The following is a 15,927-nucleotide window of genomic DNA, read 5'->3' on the forward strand; positions in this document are numbered from 1 at the left end:
CAAGCTTCGCAAATTCAAATAAACAGGGGGGAAAAAGAGCTCTCTTTTCTGTGACTCCGTGGTCGGTCCTACTCAGCGCCAGCGGCTAGGGCTTCGATTTCGTCATGTTTGGTTGAGGGATTGGCGGCCAATTCAGTTGGGCTGCCCTTTTAACATCTTAGTTTAGCTTAGCCCATTCATTTTTATCCATATTCCCATTAGCAAATAGCTCATGATTTTTAATAAATAAATTTTTCAGTGAGTAAACTATATATCCTGAAATTATATTATAATTACTATTTAAAAATTAATTTTATTGATTTCTAATATTTAGTTTAATAAATTATGTAATCCTTTTATCCATTTTTATTCACTTTTTATTTAATTTAATAAATTATTTAATAAAATATTTAATTGATATAAATAAGTAATTTAGTTTTTGAATAATAAGAATCTAAACCTGGGCCAGTGGGCCTACTGTAACAATAGAGAATCATGCATAAGAGTAAGCCTTCTATTTTGTTCTTCCTCATTCCTCTCTTTTCCTTACTTCCTCTTATTGATTCCTCTCTCGAATTTTTTATTTTTTTTTATATAAATGATGTATTTTAAATTAAATCTCTTATTTTTTTAATTAATCATTTTGTTAAAATAACAAATTTATTAAAAAAAAAAAGAAAGAAAGAAAGCAGATGTGCTCGTGTCGCGCGTACAACGATCTGAATCTGTATATTAGGTCGCCGGGATTCGGGAGGTAGTCAGCTAGAAATTAAGACAATGATAACGTACTCGTGACACCGCGAATGTAAGGTGATTACCCACTCAACGGCCGACACGTTGAATGTTGACAGAAGTAGTTCAGCGACTTTTCTACAAAAGCCTCCCGGATTGCTGAAGCAAGCAGTGATGTGATATGTATGTGTGCGGTAGTCCACATTTTGAAGTCTTATTCTATATCTTTTATTTTTTTATTTTTTCCTTTGATGTCTGACAACGATTGAATCATTAGCTTATGCAAATTGACTCCTCTCCTCCCGTTTTCATTTCATTTTCCTAGTTCTTCTATTTTTTTAATAATATTTTTATTTTAAAATTTGAAAAAGATGTTTTCAAAATTTTACTTTTATTGTATGTATGAAATAATGAATGTTTGAATACTTTATTTAAATTCATAATAACCAACTATATTAAAATAATAATTTTTTTAAAAAAAATCTCATGTATATATATACATTAAAATTATGAATAAATTTATAAAGGATATAATTTTCAATGAATTCTTCACAAAAGAATATTTATAAAAAAAAAATTAAATAAAATGTTATAGAGGGATCATTTTAATCTTTTTTTTATCTAGAAGTATATATATACACAGATGATTCAGGGATAAGATAAATTTCTTGATAAAATTATTATAATTTTATCAAAGTATGCTAACCCATATAAATCGCTTGTACACGCTGTTTATAATCGATGTGGGATCTCGAATGACTAGTACTCTATATGGAGGACCCGTGTATTAATATGACTCTATAAATACAAATAATAATCATAAATAAATGAATAATAGAAGAGGAATTAAAGTTGTAGACACATGTGAAGCCTCCAATCGAAGCAAACAATTAGCAGAAAAAAAAAATAAAAGAAAGGTAAAGGTTGGTTGGATCAGTGAATTAAAAAGTTAAATTTAAGTGTAAGAGAGAAATAAATAGTAATGTGAGTATATGAGAAGGCAAGAGGATGAGAATAATATCTTTTATAAGGATTTTGTAGTTAAAATAATTTATTTGCATAAATTTCATTACATTTGAATGGAATTGATTTTAGTTAAGATCAATTTCATATAATTAATTTATAGCATTATATAAATGAAAATTAAAAAAATGGAAACTCAAATACGAATTTACTTACGAGTAATATAACTACAGTCATTAAATCAAATCGGGTGAAACTGGCATCTATATTTAATATTATATTGATATTTTTGTTTTTTATTCAAAATATACATTTAAATACTCTTTCATTTCAAACATAAATATATTCATATAACTTATTAAAGACTTGACTTAAAAATATAAAATACATGAAATTTTTTTCTAAACTCGATCCATCATAGATCCAAGGTATAAATATATGAAACTCATGTGTTTAATAGATAGGTCACACCATACATTTTATATTTTGAATTCATGATAGACTAAATTTAAGTAAAAAAAATACATAAAATACATATATATGATTAGCGGTTGAAGTAGGGGAAAATTGTAGTAATCCTGTAATATAAACGAATAAGAGACTATGCTCACATAATTTAAAGTCTTTAATCTAACAATTATAGTTAGCTATTATGGTTGGAGGTCAATAATCAAATATTTGCAAATGAAAAATCAATCATATGATGTGAAACTAAATTTAGATTAACAATTAATTAAATAAAGAATTTGAGAATTAAAATGTATATTTGCAAGTTTAATAAAGATATTGCTTGAGTAGAAAATTTCACTAAAGTTAAGAGAAATAATTTGAGTTAAATGAAATATGTCAGGAATAAAGGTATTAAGTACTTAAAAGCAATTAACAATCAACAATAACAAAAGGTGATTCCGGAGTTAATAGTTTATATTTAAGTTATTTTAGGATTTTGCTTAGTTAGTCAAATATATGAAAATTATGTGTTTCAAGGAGATCAATTTTCAAATCCTTTTAAAATTTTTTCGAGTGAGACAAAGAGTGCCTTGAATAACTAAATTCTACTTTTACGGTGTTTAAAATTAATCAATACCCATTAAGTTTTTTAATCAATCTATTGGCCCTCTTAATCCTTAGTTTATTTATATATCTAAGTTAATTAAGTATAATTTCTTGAGTATCTATCACTTAATTTTGTCCTTTCGGTGCTTGGATTAAGAACATAACTTAATGGGATCGTATACTAAGCATGTTATCAGGTGATGTTGCTGTGAAATAGCTTCCGCAAGTGCACAGGTTATAGTGGTATAGTTTTAAAAATATCGTTCCCACAAGAAATTGTGCTTAAATTGGAATTAAAGGAATAAGCTAATTAGAGTGCTAAAATTTAAAGATATTAAAAATGAAATTTAAAATTAAAATTAGTATTTGAAGAATTTAAGCCAAATCAAACAATTAATTAAACTAGATGACTTAAATTTAAATTGAAATTACTAATTATGAAATTAGGAGAAATTAAATATAATTTCAATGAAAATTAAAATGATTCTAGAGATAGGGTTCTCAATATTATTTGTATGTGTTTTATTCCCAATTTAGCTAAACAGACGAGAATTATAATTTTGAGGGAAATTAATTATTAGTTCTTTGAAACCTTTCTCAAGCATTTCAAAGTTGGTATTCATCAAATCAAACCCTATTTTTATGGTATTTCAAACTTGACAAAAACCTAATTAAAGCTCTAATTGATTTTGAAAGTCTCCTTAATCCTCTTAGCTTATCTCTAACACCAAGAAAACTAAGTTTATTACAAGATTATCTATCTCAAACATTCACTTTTTCAGTCCATCTATTAAGGATTAAAACTTAACTTAATGAGGGCCCATTCATCAAGCAAGGCAACAAGTTCACAAGCAATAAATCAAAATGCAGCAAATCTCATTTAAATGACTAAATCAGTTCAAAAACCACAATACAAAGAAATATTTATAGACCCATCTCTAAAATCTCGAAGTTCTACTCACAAATCATAATTTTAAAACAAACCCAAGTATAGAAATGAAAAAGAAATGAAAATCTAAGCTAAGGGACAGAAAAATTCAGTAAAAATGGTGAAGAAACTACTGCTGAAATGTCGCAGATGGCGTCCCTTTTTCTGCAGCAAGCCTCAATCTCACGTGCTCCCCTTTCTTCTTCTCTCTTTTGCAAAATCTCCCTATTTTTGCCTTCTCTTGAAAGAAAGAGAAAAAGGTGTTTATAAATGCTTCAGAGGTCTGCCCTAGAATGGGTTAAAGGACAGAAGATTCTGGAGAAAATTATGTATTAAATCAGAACAAAAGTATCACGTCAGCAGTTTTTATTAAAACGTCACAAGCTGAATCGATTGTGTTGCGCATTGTGTTGTAAGTTATGTAACTTTCTGCTTGAAAAAAACTTCATATCTGACAACAACACAACCTGTAACACAAGCTGTGTCATAGGTTGTGCAACTTTCTGTTCCTTTAACTCAACTTCAAAATTTTGCAATTCAACTCTAATTTCCTCCAAATGGCTGCTCTGATCAAAATACACTAGAATTCTCCAAATTTAACCTATGAAATAAATAAATTCCAAAAATAAAACTAAAAAGTGTAAAAAGGCAAAATTAACTAAATATATGCTAATATCTACAGTAATAACTATAAACAAGGATAAATTATGTACAAAAATTACACCTAAATGATGATATAAAATGCATACATCAAATTTCCCTATACTCAAACTCTTGCTTGTCCCCAAGCAAAATTTCATTAAAACTCATTTGGAAGGGAATAGAATTAGTCTTTGAAAATACAAAAATTACTAATCCAAACTACTAACTTACTTTTAGCCACCAACATTCCAAATTCCCACCAGCAAAGCACAAAGAATGAAACAATCACTCTCAATAATTACAGAATAACTAAGAATTAACCAATCAACCCAAGTAACAAATACCAACCAGCTATAAGAGTCAATTGTGCCTAAACAAACCTAAATGAAATAGATAGCCAATGTGTCTCAAATAGATGGTGAGTAATGTATGAAGGATTGTATTGCCAAACCCATATGCAAGCATAAAAGATCTAACTTCACTAATGTAATAAGCAATTTTGAAAGAATCATTAGGTATTTTAAAGGTGGTAATGGGGTCAAATAAGGTAAAATTGTGGTTAACAAAGAAAGGGAATAAGGAAAACAAAATATGAAAATAATACTAATCATGAAACTTAAAGTGCATCAAATATTCATTTTTCTTCTCTTTTTTTTTTTATTTCAATTTTTTTATATATACTTTTTTTTAACTCAAGAGGAAAGAAATTCATAGTGAATATCAAGTGCTAGCTTACTTCTATGATTATATAGAGAGACTACTTTTTATATTTTTTTTATTTTGTATTTGTCCCTATTTCATGTCACACCCAAAATTGCCTTTGGGATATTTTGGTGACTTTTTTTTTAAAATCAGCTTTTCACAATTACTCTAGCACTTTCGAAGATGTTTTAATCCTCCAAGTTTTTTTTATCCTCTTTAATTTTTTTTCTTTAAATGCACTTAATTGCTAAAATATTATTCTCATAAATGGGTGGTAGTGTTTAGGTTTATGGCTAGGTAAATGATTTGGGTTCCAAAGAAATTAGGAAATTAAGGTTTAAGGGGGTTTGTAAGGGTTGAAATGAAATTAAGGTGGGTTAAGGCTATTTATAAGATTTAAAATATAAAGGAATGCCTAAATCATATTCTTATCAAATGAAATATAAAAATTTCACTTTGAAAGATCTAAGATGCTTGTTCTATGAATGGTGAGACAACAATAATAATTTTCTTCCTTAAAGGCTTATTCAGACACTCAAGAACTCAAAATAACTAATCAAAATTTGCATACCTAGATGAATATATTAATTTTTTGCTATCAAGTAAGAGAAATAACAATGCTTAAAACTTTGTACCTAGCTGGAAACTTTCATTCCACTAACTATCTAGAGGCAAGTTAGATTGCTTGAATAAGCAACTTCTGGAATTCAAAGACTGGTTTAAATCCTTTTTTTTTTTAAATGAATAAATGAAATGCATGAATGTGTAATGAACCTATATGCACTAAGTACGTAAAACTAAGTATATGAAACCATATGCAGTGAATATGTGTGAATATATATAAGTATGAATTAATGAATGATTATGTAACTATATGTAAATGAAAAGGAAAGATAATTTTTGCAAAAAATTTACCCTCTCCCCTATACTCAGAATGGACATTGTCCTCAATGTAAAAAAGAATGCAAGGTATGGGATAATTTGGCCATAAAATAATTCAAAAGGCTCACTCTAATACTGCACAGAAAATGTATGGCTAATATGTGCAAAAAGAATGATTAAGTAAGCCTAATGAACTTAAAAGAAAGTGGATAGATGTTACCATGTTGCATAAGTAGTAGCAAATTGTTACCTCGTTGAAGATGCAACCAATTTAATTAAAGAAAATCTTGGAGCTGCTGCTATATACTTTGCAAAAAGAAAAACTGGGTCTATGAAATCAATTAAGTACAAAATGAAATATGGAAGTAAGAATGTAATCAAGATATAGCCATTGAACAAGAAAAATTCCAAATGAGCATATTCAAAACAAGTAAAGCATTAAATAGTCAAAATAAAAAGAAAAATGTATTGGCAAATAACTAAAAATACTAAATAAGCAACTATCTCAAATAAAAACACAAACAAAATATTAACTAAACAATCTAACAAGCTATGAAAGGATAAAGCTAACTAAACAAGTAACTGTAAGAACTAACTAAATAAACAACTAAATAAAAACATGAAATATAAATGCTACAATTAAAACTGTCTAGCCAAGAATAACAACTCCTTTGCCCTTGCCATCTGGTGGAGGTGGTGGTGGTGGTTTTGGCTTTAGGAAAATCTTATGCAAGCAAAGTGTTGGGCTAATTCCCTTTATATCATCAATTGTAAATCCCAAAACTCTCCTATATTCTCTCAAAACTCTCAATAATTTTTCAATCTCAATATCAGTCAAAGATGCATTAATTATAATAGAATATATTCTATTAGGTCCAAGAAAAGCATACCTGGGGTTGGAAAGGAGAGGTTTAAGATCTATACCTTTGGGGCATCCTCTACCTTTAATGATGGAGGTTTAATCTCCAAAATTTGCACTTCTTCAAGCTTAAAAATTGTAGCGTCAGGGTGTGGTGGTGAGCTCTTCAAGTATTGTGCAAAAGCAGCTATATTAGGATTGTCATCATTAATGCTCCTACCATGAACTAGGCAATTTTTAAGAGGGTCTTGTGGATAGCTTTTTCTGAAATGTTCTTGAACAATCTCATCAATGATGTCTACCCGCAAACAAGATTCAAATTCTTCATGTTTTCTCTTCATGGCTGGATTGATATTGAATATCATTTGATCATCTCCCACTCTAAGTGTCAATTTCTCACCCTTCACATTAATTAATGCACCAGCAGTGGCCAATAATGGTCTTCCCAACAAGATAGGAATTTTTGTGTCTTCTTCCATATCTAAAATGACAAAATCCATCGGAATGTAGAATTTCCCAATCTTAATAGGCACATTTTCTAGAATGCCTTTTGGATACTTAATTAAATGGTCAGCCAACGAAAGATACATGTTGGTGGGCTTTAACTTTCCCATATTCAGCTTCTCATATATTGAAAGTGGCATTAGGCTGACACTAGCTCCAAGGTCACATAAGGCATTTGCGACACAATTATCACCTATATGATAAGGAATGGAAAACACACCCGGATCTTTGAGTTTGGGAGGTAACTTGTTCTGAATTATAGCACTACATTGCTCTCCTAAGTTGATGGTATTATAATCCTCTAGCCTTCTCTTGTTAGTAAGAATCTCCTTTAAAAACTTGGCATAACTTGGCATTTGGGATAGTACCTCAGTAAATGGCATATTGATATACAACTTCTTTAGCACTTCAAGAAATTTGCCAAATTGTTTGTCTAGTTTATGCTTGATGAATCTTTGAGGGTAGGGAAGGGTGGGCTTATAAGGCTCAAGTGGAATGTATGGTTTCTCTCCCTCATCTTGCTCACTTTTGCTTTCTTCTTCTTTTTCATTCTTCTTGCTCTCAACTGAATTTTCTTCTTTTGTGCTCTCTTTTTCTTCTTTCTTGTTTTCACTCTCTTGACCAACTTTCTTACCACTTCTCAAGGTCACTACCTTACATTGTTCATGAGGGTTCTGTGGTTGGCTAGGTAGTTTGCCATAGGATTTACTTCCTGATGAGCTTGCTTATTGAGCTAATTGATTCTCTAACATACAGTTGTGAGCTTGTAATTGATCCATGGTTTGTCTCATGTGTTGCATTTCTTCCTCCAATTTGCTATTCATCTTGCTTTGTTCAGTAAAAAATTTCTCCATCATGCTTTCCAATATTGGTTTCGGTTCAAGAGATGAAAGGGTTTATTGTGCTCTTGCTTGATATCTAGGATGTGGTTACCTTGTGGGCTGAATTTGAGGCTGAAATTGAGGTCAATTCTGCTGCATATACTGCTGGTTATGAGCATAGTTTGAGCTTTGACCTTGTTGAGAAAAAGTTGCTTGTGGTCTCCATGTTGAGTTGTTCACATTAGAATAAGCATTTCCTATAGGTTTCTGTTGAAATCCTCATGCATAAGGAGCTTGTTCTTCCAAGTAATCATCACCATAGGAAGAGTAATCAACTCCACAACTTTGGTTTCCATCTGTGTAGGCAACTTGTTGCATAGTTGTAGAAGTTGAGACTGTTGCCTTTGTGCAAAAATCACTAAGTAGCTGAGTCAACTGATCAAATCTTGCATTCATGTAGCTAACTGAGTCAAGTTTATAGATCCCAGCCTTCTTTGGCTCAATTGCTCTTGGATTTCCCCACAAATGTGTATTATGAGCAATATTCTCTAATAGATCATAGCATTCTTCACTTTTCATTCTCATGAAATCTCCTCCTACTTGTGAATCAATTGTATTTCTTATGGCTGGAGTAACTCTGGTGTAGAAATTTTGAATAATCATCCATTTGGGTATTTCATGATGAGGACATTGCCTTTTAAGCTCCTTAAATCTCATCCAAGATTCATATAAAGTTTCATCTTCTCTTGGTCTGAAAGCTACCATCAAATTCCTCAAATGACTGGTCTTCCCAAGTGGGAAAAACTGTGATAGAAAAGCTTGAGATAGTTGCTCCCAAGTAGCTATAATAGCTTTTGGAAGTGTATCATACCATTCTAATGCTGAATCTCGAAGAGAGAATGGGAATAAGGTTAGCCGGATCACTTCATCTGAACTCCAGGCTGTCTTTGAGTGCCACATATCATCAAAAATTTCTTCAAATGAGAATGGGGATTCTCAAGTGGGCTACCTCCAAATTGTAAATTCTGAACCATTTAAATGAGACCAGTCTTTAACTCAAATTGATTAGCTCTAATGATAGGTCTGTCATCTCTCACATCTGCACATTTAGGAAAAGCATAATCTAACATGGATCTTCTCTGAGGATCATTTTGGTTAACAACTTCATTCTGCCTGTTTTGATCATTTCCTTCATTATTTCCAACAATAGCTCTATTTTGATTCTCCATATTTTTAATTTTCTCCTCTTGCTCAAACCTTTGTTGCTCTTTTTTTTTTTTTTTGCTTCCTTTCTCCTCTTAAATTCCTTTTTGTTGGTGTGACAGAATTTTTCAATTTCAGGGTTGAACAACAATTATCACTTGTGCTTTTCGATTGTCTCATACACAATCAAAGTACCTGAAAAACACAAGGAACAACAGTGAAAATAAAAGAAAATAAATATTCTAATCAGCTTAAAACAATTAAAATCCAACTTAATACCAAACAATTCCCCGACAATGGTGCCAAAAACTTGATGTTGCTGTGAAATAGCTTCCGCAAGTACACGGATCAAGTAGTATAGTTTTAAAAATATCGTTCCCACAGGAAATTGTGCTTAAATTGAAATTAAAGGAATAAGCTAATTAGAGTGCTAAAATTTAAAGATATTAAAAATGAAATTTAAAATTAAAATTGGTATTTGAAGAATTTAAGCCAAATCAAACAATTAATTAAACTAGATGACTAAAATTTAAATTGAAATTATTAATTATGAAATTGGGAGGAATTAAATCTAATTTCAATGAAAATTAAAATGATTCTAGAGATAGGATTCTCAATATTGTTTGCATGTGGTTTATCCTCAATTTAGCCAAACACATGAGAATTGCAATTTTGAGGGAAATAAATTCTTAGTTCTTTGAAACCTTTCTTAAGCATTTCAAAGTTGGTATTCATCAAATCAAACCCTATTTTTATGGCATTTCAAACTTGGCAAAAACCCAATTAAAGTTCTAATTGATTTTAAAAGTCTCCTTAATCCTCTTAGATTATCTCTAACACCAAGAAAATTAAGTTTATTGCAAGATTATATTTCCCAAACATTCACTTTTCAGTCTATCTATTAAGGATTAAAACTTAACTTAATGGGGGCCCATCCATCAAGCAAGGCAACAAGCTCACAAGTAATAAATCAAAATACAGCAAATCTCATTTAAATGACTAAATCTGTAACATCCTCACTTTAGTTAGTCCGTGCATTTGATTGTTCCAGTGATCAATGTTTGTCCAGACAGCTAGAATGTCTGGAACTATATGTAAACTAAAGTAAGAAGTCATAAATAACCCAAATAATAGTAAGAAAAAATTTAGAAAAATTTAAGAAATAAAATACAATGAAGTTAAATGAGCCGGTACCCTAGCGATGGGTGTGTAACACCCCCGTTGCATAGCCTGGTAGATTTCACTGTTCCGGTGACCGGTGTCGGTCCGGACAATTAATGGGATTAGGGCCACACTTAAGACAATTTGAGAAGCCATAAACACAAATAATTAGTAATATTTAATTAGTTAACTATAAATAAGAAAAACAGAACATAAGAGGTTAAATGTGCCGAGAGTCACAGCGATAAGTGACCTCCTCGGGAACGACTGCGAAGTCATTTTAAACTCAAATTTCGAACCGTAAAAAGTGACACTGCGGTCCTTAGGACCCTTATGAACACAGTGGAAAAGAGAAAATCATGAAAAAGAACTATTAAGCCAGTCAAATAATTAGATCAGGGAGCCGGAAGAAATATGGAATTATTTGCAAACCGGGATGAACCGACGAGGGGCGATTTGGTCAATTGACCCCGAGAGCTGACTCCTGACCTAACTGTCAAATAAAATCGGAGAAAAGAAAATTTTGGAATCGAGAATTAAATTAAAGAACTAATAGAAAAAAATAAATAGAAAAAAAAAGAAAAGAAAGAAGTTAGAAAAGTCAAAGATGATGTCATAAAAGATTAATTAAGTTATTTTATTAATTTGGGAATTTTGGTCTTCAAAAATGGATAAAAATAAAAATTCAAAAACATTTTTTTTTGCTTCTTCTTTTGCTTTTCCCGTAGCTCTCTCCTCTCCCTCTCTTCTTATGTTGTTCCACCATTTTTAAGCAAGAAAAGCTTGGAATTCTTGGTTCCTTTCCATAAATCCTCTAAATCCCAACCTAGAAATTTTATTTACCAGCCATAATAACTCTCATAAGGACTTCTTTAAAGCTTGTTATTACTACTTAAGAAGGAGATTTCAAGAAGAAAGAAGAGCAAAGGTTAGGGTTTTGAAGCTTTAAGTGAGGTTAGCATATCAAACCCTTTATTTTTCCATTTAAATGCATGTTTAGGTAATTAAGTGAGCTTAGAACTTGATTTAAATGAAATAAATATGGGAGAGGGACCAAACTGAAATTTGGGCAGCTTGATAGGAGTATGATTTACATGAAATTGATGCATTAGAATGAGTTTAAAAGCTTTGATTAGTTGAATGGTTAAGGTTAAGTGCACTAGTTATGGTTAAATGCAAGAGTTAGTGAGTTTAGGGTTTCAATGCAAGGGTTTATGAATCAAAAATTGGAGAAATGCATAAATGGCATATTTGACCTATTGTGAAATGAAATAATGATCAATTAGGACCAAATAAATTGTATGGGAATGGTGGAAAATTTAGTTAAATTCGTAGGTCAATGGTCATCTTCTTTGGCAGCATGACCAAACCCACTTTGAAGGACCAAAACTCAAATTTTACAAGCCTAATGGATATGCCACCAATTGGAGATGAAAATAGACATAAAAGAGCACAACTTTCATTAAGGAACCATGATCAAAAACTGACTAAAACTTGGTGAAACAATTGACCAAAGTGAGTTGATAGCAGGCTGCCCTGCACCAAACTGACCAAATGAACAGTAACTGTTCATTTGGTCATAACTCGAGCTAGGTAGGTCAAATTGACCTGAAATTTTACCAGCAATTAGATATGATATAGACCTAAAACTTTCATGAAGAACACCAACCCAAATTAGGCCATTAACTCATTCAAATCATTGAGCAAAGTTAAATTTACTGTACTGAGATTCTGCAGAATTTTCATTGAGCAGCAATGTTTGGATGGCTATAACTCTCTCTAGAAAACTCGGATTTAGGTGATTCTTGAATCGATGGAAACCTAAGACATAGTAGAACATTTCATCTGAAGAAAGTTAGACCAAATTATGAACTTAACTTGATCAAATTACTGACCAAAGTTGGACAAAAAATCTGCCAGCACCTAAATTGCAGTATGAATAGTGCACGTGAACAGTAAACTTATTTTGGCCATAACTTGAGCTACAAAACTTCGATTGAGGTGATCCAAAAATGAGAATACACTTTAGACAATAAGGAACATTTTCTATGAAGGAAGTTTTGTCAAATTCCAATAGTAGATCGACCAATGGAATAGTGCAACTTCGGAGCACAAAACCGAAAATTGGCAATTTTGCCAAAATGACCTATGCTTTGAAAAAGTGACCAAAACCAACAAGTTTAATGAACAAAATGTGGTATGTGGGTGAAGTTGAAGTTCTCATACCTATTAATCCTTAGAAAGTCAATTATTTGACTTGAATAGTGCAGTGAATAGTAACCCGAAACACAAAATTTCGAGAACGTCGAATTTAACACGTTAGAGCTAAGTAAATGCGAAGTTAAAATTTATTTTGGGATTTATGTTAAGTTCTAGTACTGAAACATTGTAAAATTTTGTGTTTCAGTTGAAAAGAATATCGGGAAGGAACCCGAGGAAACGAGTCGAGGCTAAGGGACGACTCGCTTGAGGTTTGTGCACAATAAACCCTATTTAAGCATTTTACTCTTGAAAAATTGATTTAGCATGCATTATGAACATATGAACTTTTGTGTTGCCACCTTGTGATCAAATTATAACTTTGGAAATTGATTTGATTTTTGTATGCAATATTTGAATGAAATGTTTGAAATGGATTTTATGTTCACACTTAGCATGACAGTATCACATTTCCTCCTCCATTTATGGGGTTGAGATCGTTTATTTTCCTCCCTCTCTGGCTTGCCAGTTGAGGTTGTAGATCGGATGAGTACTCATTAGCTAGCTAGCCACCTCCCTCATTGGTTTCGATTAATGGGGTTGAGATTGTTTTGTCGTGGTGTACAACACGGCATTGATCGGAAATTTTGTGTCATGGCTTAAGTTGTGTACGACTTTGGCAACACTGTGTTTACGCAATTGTTTGACTAAACTGTTGTTTAATATATTATTTGACAAAATGAGTTGTTATGAGCTTTGATATTTGTGAAATGTGATTGTGAAGTATTCAAATTACGTTTCATCAATAAATGATTTATGTATCACATTTTAAAGTTTTATTGTGCACCACTGAGTATGTTTATACTCAGCGATAGTTTAATTTACTGTCGCAGATAAGAGCAAGGAAAAAGCGGCAGTGAGTCACATCTTGAGTTGAAGATCACATCAAGCTTTTGTACGGGTATTGTTTTATACCCTTATGGTTATTTTGATGTAAATACTGTAATGTCATAAGTATCAATGTAAATTGAGCATTTGTAAATAAATTGTAATAATATTATTTTGGGTTTGTTTCTGTAAATTTAATATTTGTAAACATGAATTTTCTACTTTATGTTTTGTAAATGAAGATATTAAATAATTTGAGATGAGAAATCTTGATTTGTATTGTGAAATTATTTGAAGTGCCTTGATTGAGTTGATTTGAGAATTATTGGTGGTTGGGAGTTGTGAAATATGTTTGGAAGTGCTTTTTACAAGTATTTGAAGAACTGGTTTCTCAAAATACAGAGGGAACTCTGTCAAAATTTTTATAAAATTTGCGGCAAAATTTAAATGCACAAAAATTTTTACTAGTCCTTAAGCTTTGAATAAATGGTTTTTAATTCCTACCAAAATGCTCACCACTTCCAAAATGTAAGAAAATTGTTTTAAAATCCCTTGTAGGGTACTTAATGAGTTATCGGTAGGTGAAGTTCGATAGTTCATTAAGTATTCTACGGAATCATGTTATGCCTTACGGAGGGGTAAGGTGTGACAGGGTGACCTTGACGGGAACTTGCTATCTTCACAGCTAGAAGCCCTAAACTCAAAGAGAATCCCGTGAAATAATTTAAGGACTCCAGATAAGAGTCATTGAGGTTTTAATGGCATTAGAATGCCAAGAAAATGCTTAGAAAATTTACTCAATTGGTATAGACAATTTTAGTCTTTTAAGCAAAACGAAGGACATTTTAGTCATTTCGCCTTCAGAGACGATTTTTGACCAACTTGTCCAGTTAAGTAAATAAATTATATGATATAAAATATGAATAAATATTGCTAAAAATTTAATCAAAAATTGATAAAAGAAAGAAGAAAAAGAAAAGAAAACAAATTAAAATTTAATTAGAATTATTACATATGCATGATGTAATTAAAGTCTCCCACCCAATTAAAACTTGACAACACATAAAATAAGAGATAAAAATCTATTAAAAAGGAAGAAAATGGTCTTCTTCCTCATTTTTCTTAGCCTTGGCCGAACTCCATTTTTGCAAAGCTGCTCACCATTTTTCTTCATACAAACTTGAATTCCCATGCAAACACACCACAAAACTCATAAACTCCAACACAAAAATTATAGTTAGACCTTGGGGAAGTGATTGGCTGCTAAGAAATTAAAAGAAAGTGAAGATTGGACATCTCAAGATCTTTGCTCAAAGAGGTAAGTGCATATACTTCTTTCCTTCCTTCTTATCTTTTGTTTAGAAAGCTAAATTGAGTTCAATTTGTTGAAGAATAAAAGAAAATATGTATGTATAACCGCTCATGAATTTTGACAGCTTTAAGTAAGTGATGATTTTGATGATTTAAACTGAATTAAATTGGTTTAATGATGGTGTTTGAGGAGTGTGTATGGATTAGAGGTTGAAGTCCAAGTGTTATGCATGAGAAGGAAGTTGGAAGTTAGGGTTTTGGGACTAAATTGGGAATTTTATGCTTGGAGGTTCACTTGGTGTTTTAATGGTCAATTAGTGACCATTTTGTAAGGCTTGACCACAAAATGAAGTGAATTGTGGCATTAAATTAGGGATTTGGTATGCTGCCCTATTGTGCCAGCAGGTCTGGACTTAAGTCCAATGTGTTTGGGCAGCTATAACTTGGATTGTGTAGCTTCAATTGGTGCAAGGCCAATTGGAGGTGAAATTAGACACATAATAGCACAACTTTGATGAAGAAAGCCTGCCCATATAACCAACTTAGGATGACCTGAAAATTCGCCAAATCCGGGTAACCAATTCTGGACCTGGAAAAACTGATCAAATGTTTGTTCATTTGGCCATAACTTTGTGAAGAGAGGTCCAAATGACCTGATTTTTGTGGCAATGGAAAGCTTAGACAATTTAGAACAACTTTCATGAAGAATAATAACCCAAATTATGACTATAACCAATTCAAATTGCTAGCCAAAGTTAGGACACCAAATTTGGTAGAACCAAATTTGCCCAGAAAATCTGGGTAAAGATCAATCCGGCCAGTTATGGTAAATTGACCATAATTTGAGCTACATAACTCTAAGTGGAGTGATTCAAAAAGAAAATTAAAGAAGACACATAAAGGAACAACTTTGATGAAGATAATTTTGTCAAATTTCCACTGTAACAATGACCAATGGAACAGTAAACTTAATGTATAAAATCTGAAAATTTTGAATAACATAAAACTTTGAAATGGTATTGAAAATCAATGCCAATAAAAATAAAATGCAAAATGTGGTATCTTTGTGAACTTAGGTTCAACAAATCTATTATGTA

At 31.5% G+C, this 15,927-nt stretch overlaps 1 non-coding gene across 1 annotated transcript; it reads left to right on the forward strand.

Moving 5' to 3' along the window:
• Positions 1 to 8,741: 8,741 nt before the first annotated feature.
• Positions 8,742 to 8,848, forward strand: LOC131175154 (small nucleolar RNA R71). Its single transcript, XR_009145316.1, has one exon. It is a non-coding gene; the product is annotated as a small nucleolar RNA R71 (small nucleolar RNA).
• Positions 8,849 to 15,927: the final 7,079 nt, after the last annotated feature.

The sequence above is a fragment of the Hevea brasiliensis genome, chromosome 16, assembly GCF_030052815.1.
Source record: "Hevea brasiliensis isolate MT/VB/25A 57/8 chromosome 16, ASM3005281v1, whole genome shotgun sequence".
NCBI classification, from domain to species: Eukaryota; Viridiplantae; Streptophyta; class Magnoliopsida; order Malpighiales; family Euphorbiaceae; genus Hevea; species Hevea brasiliensis.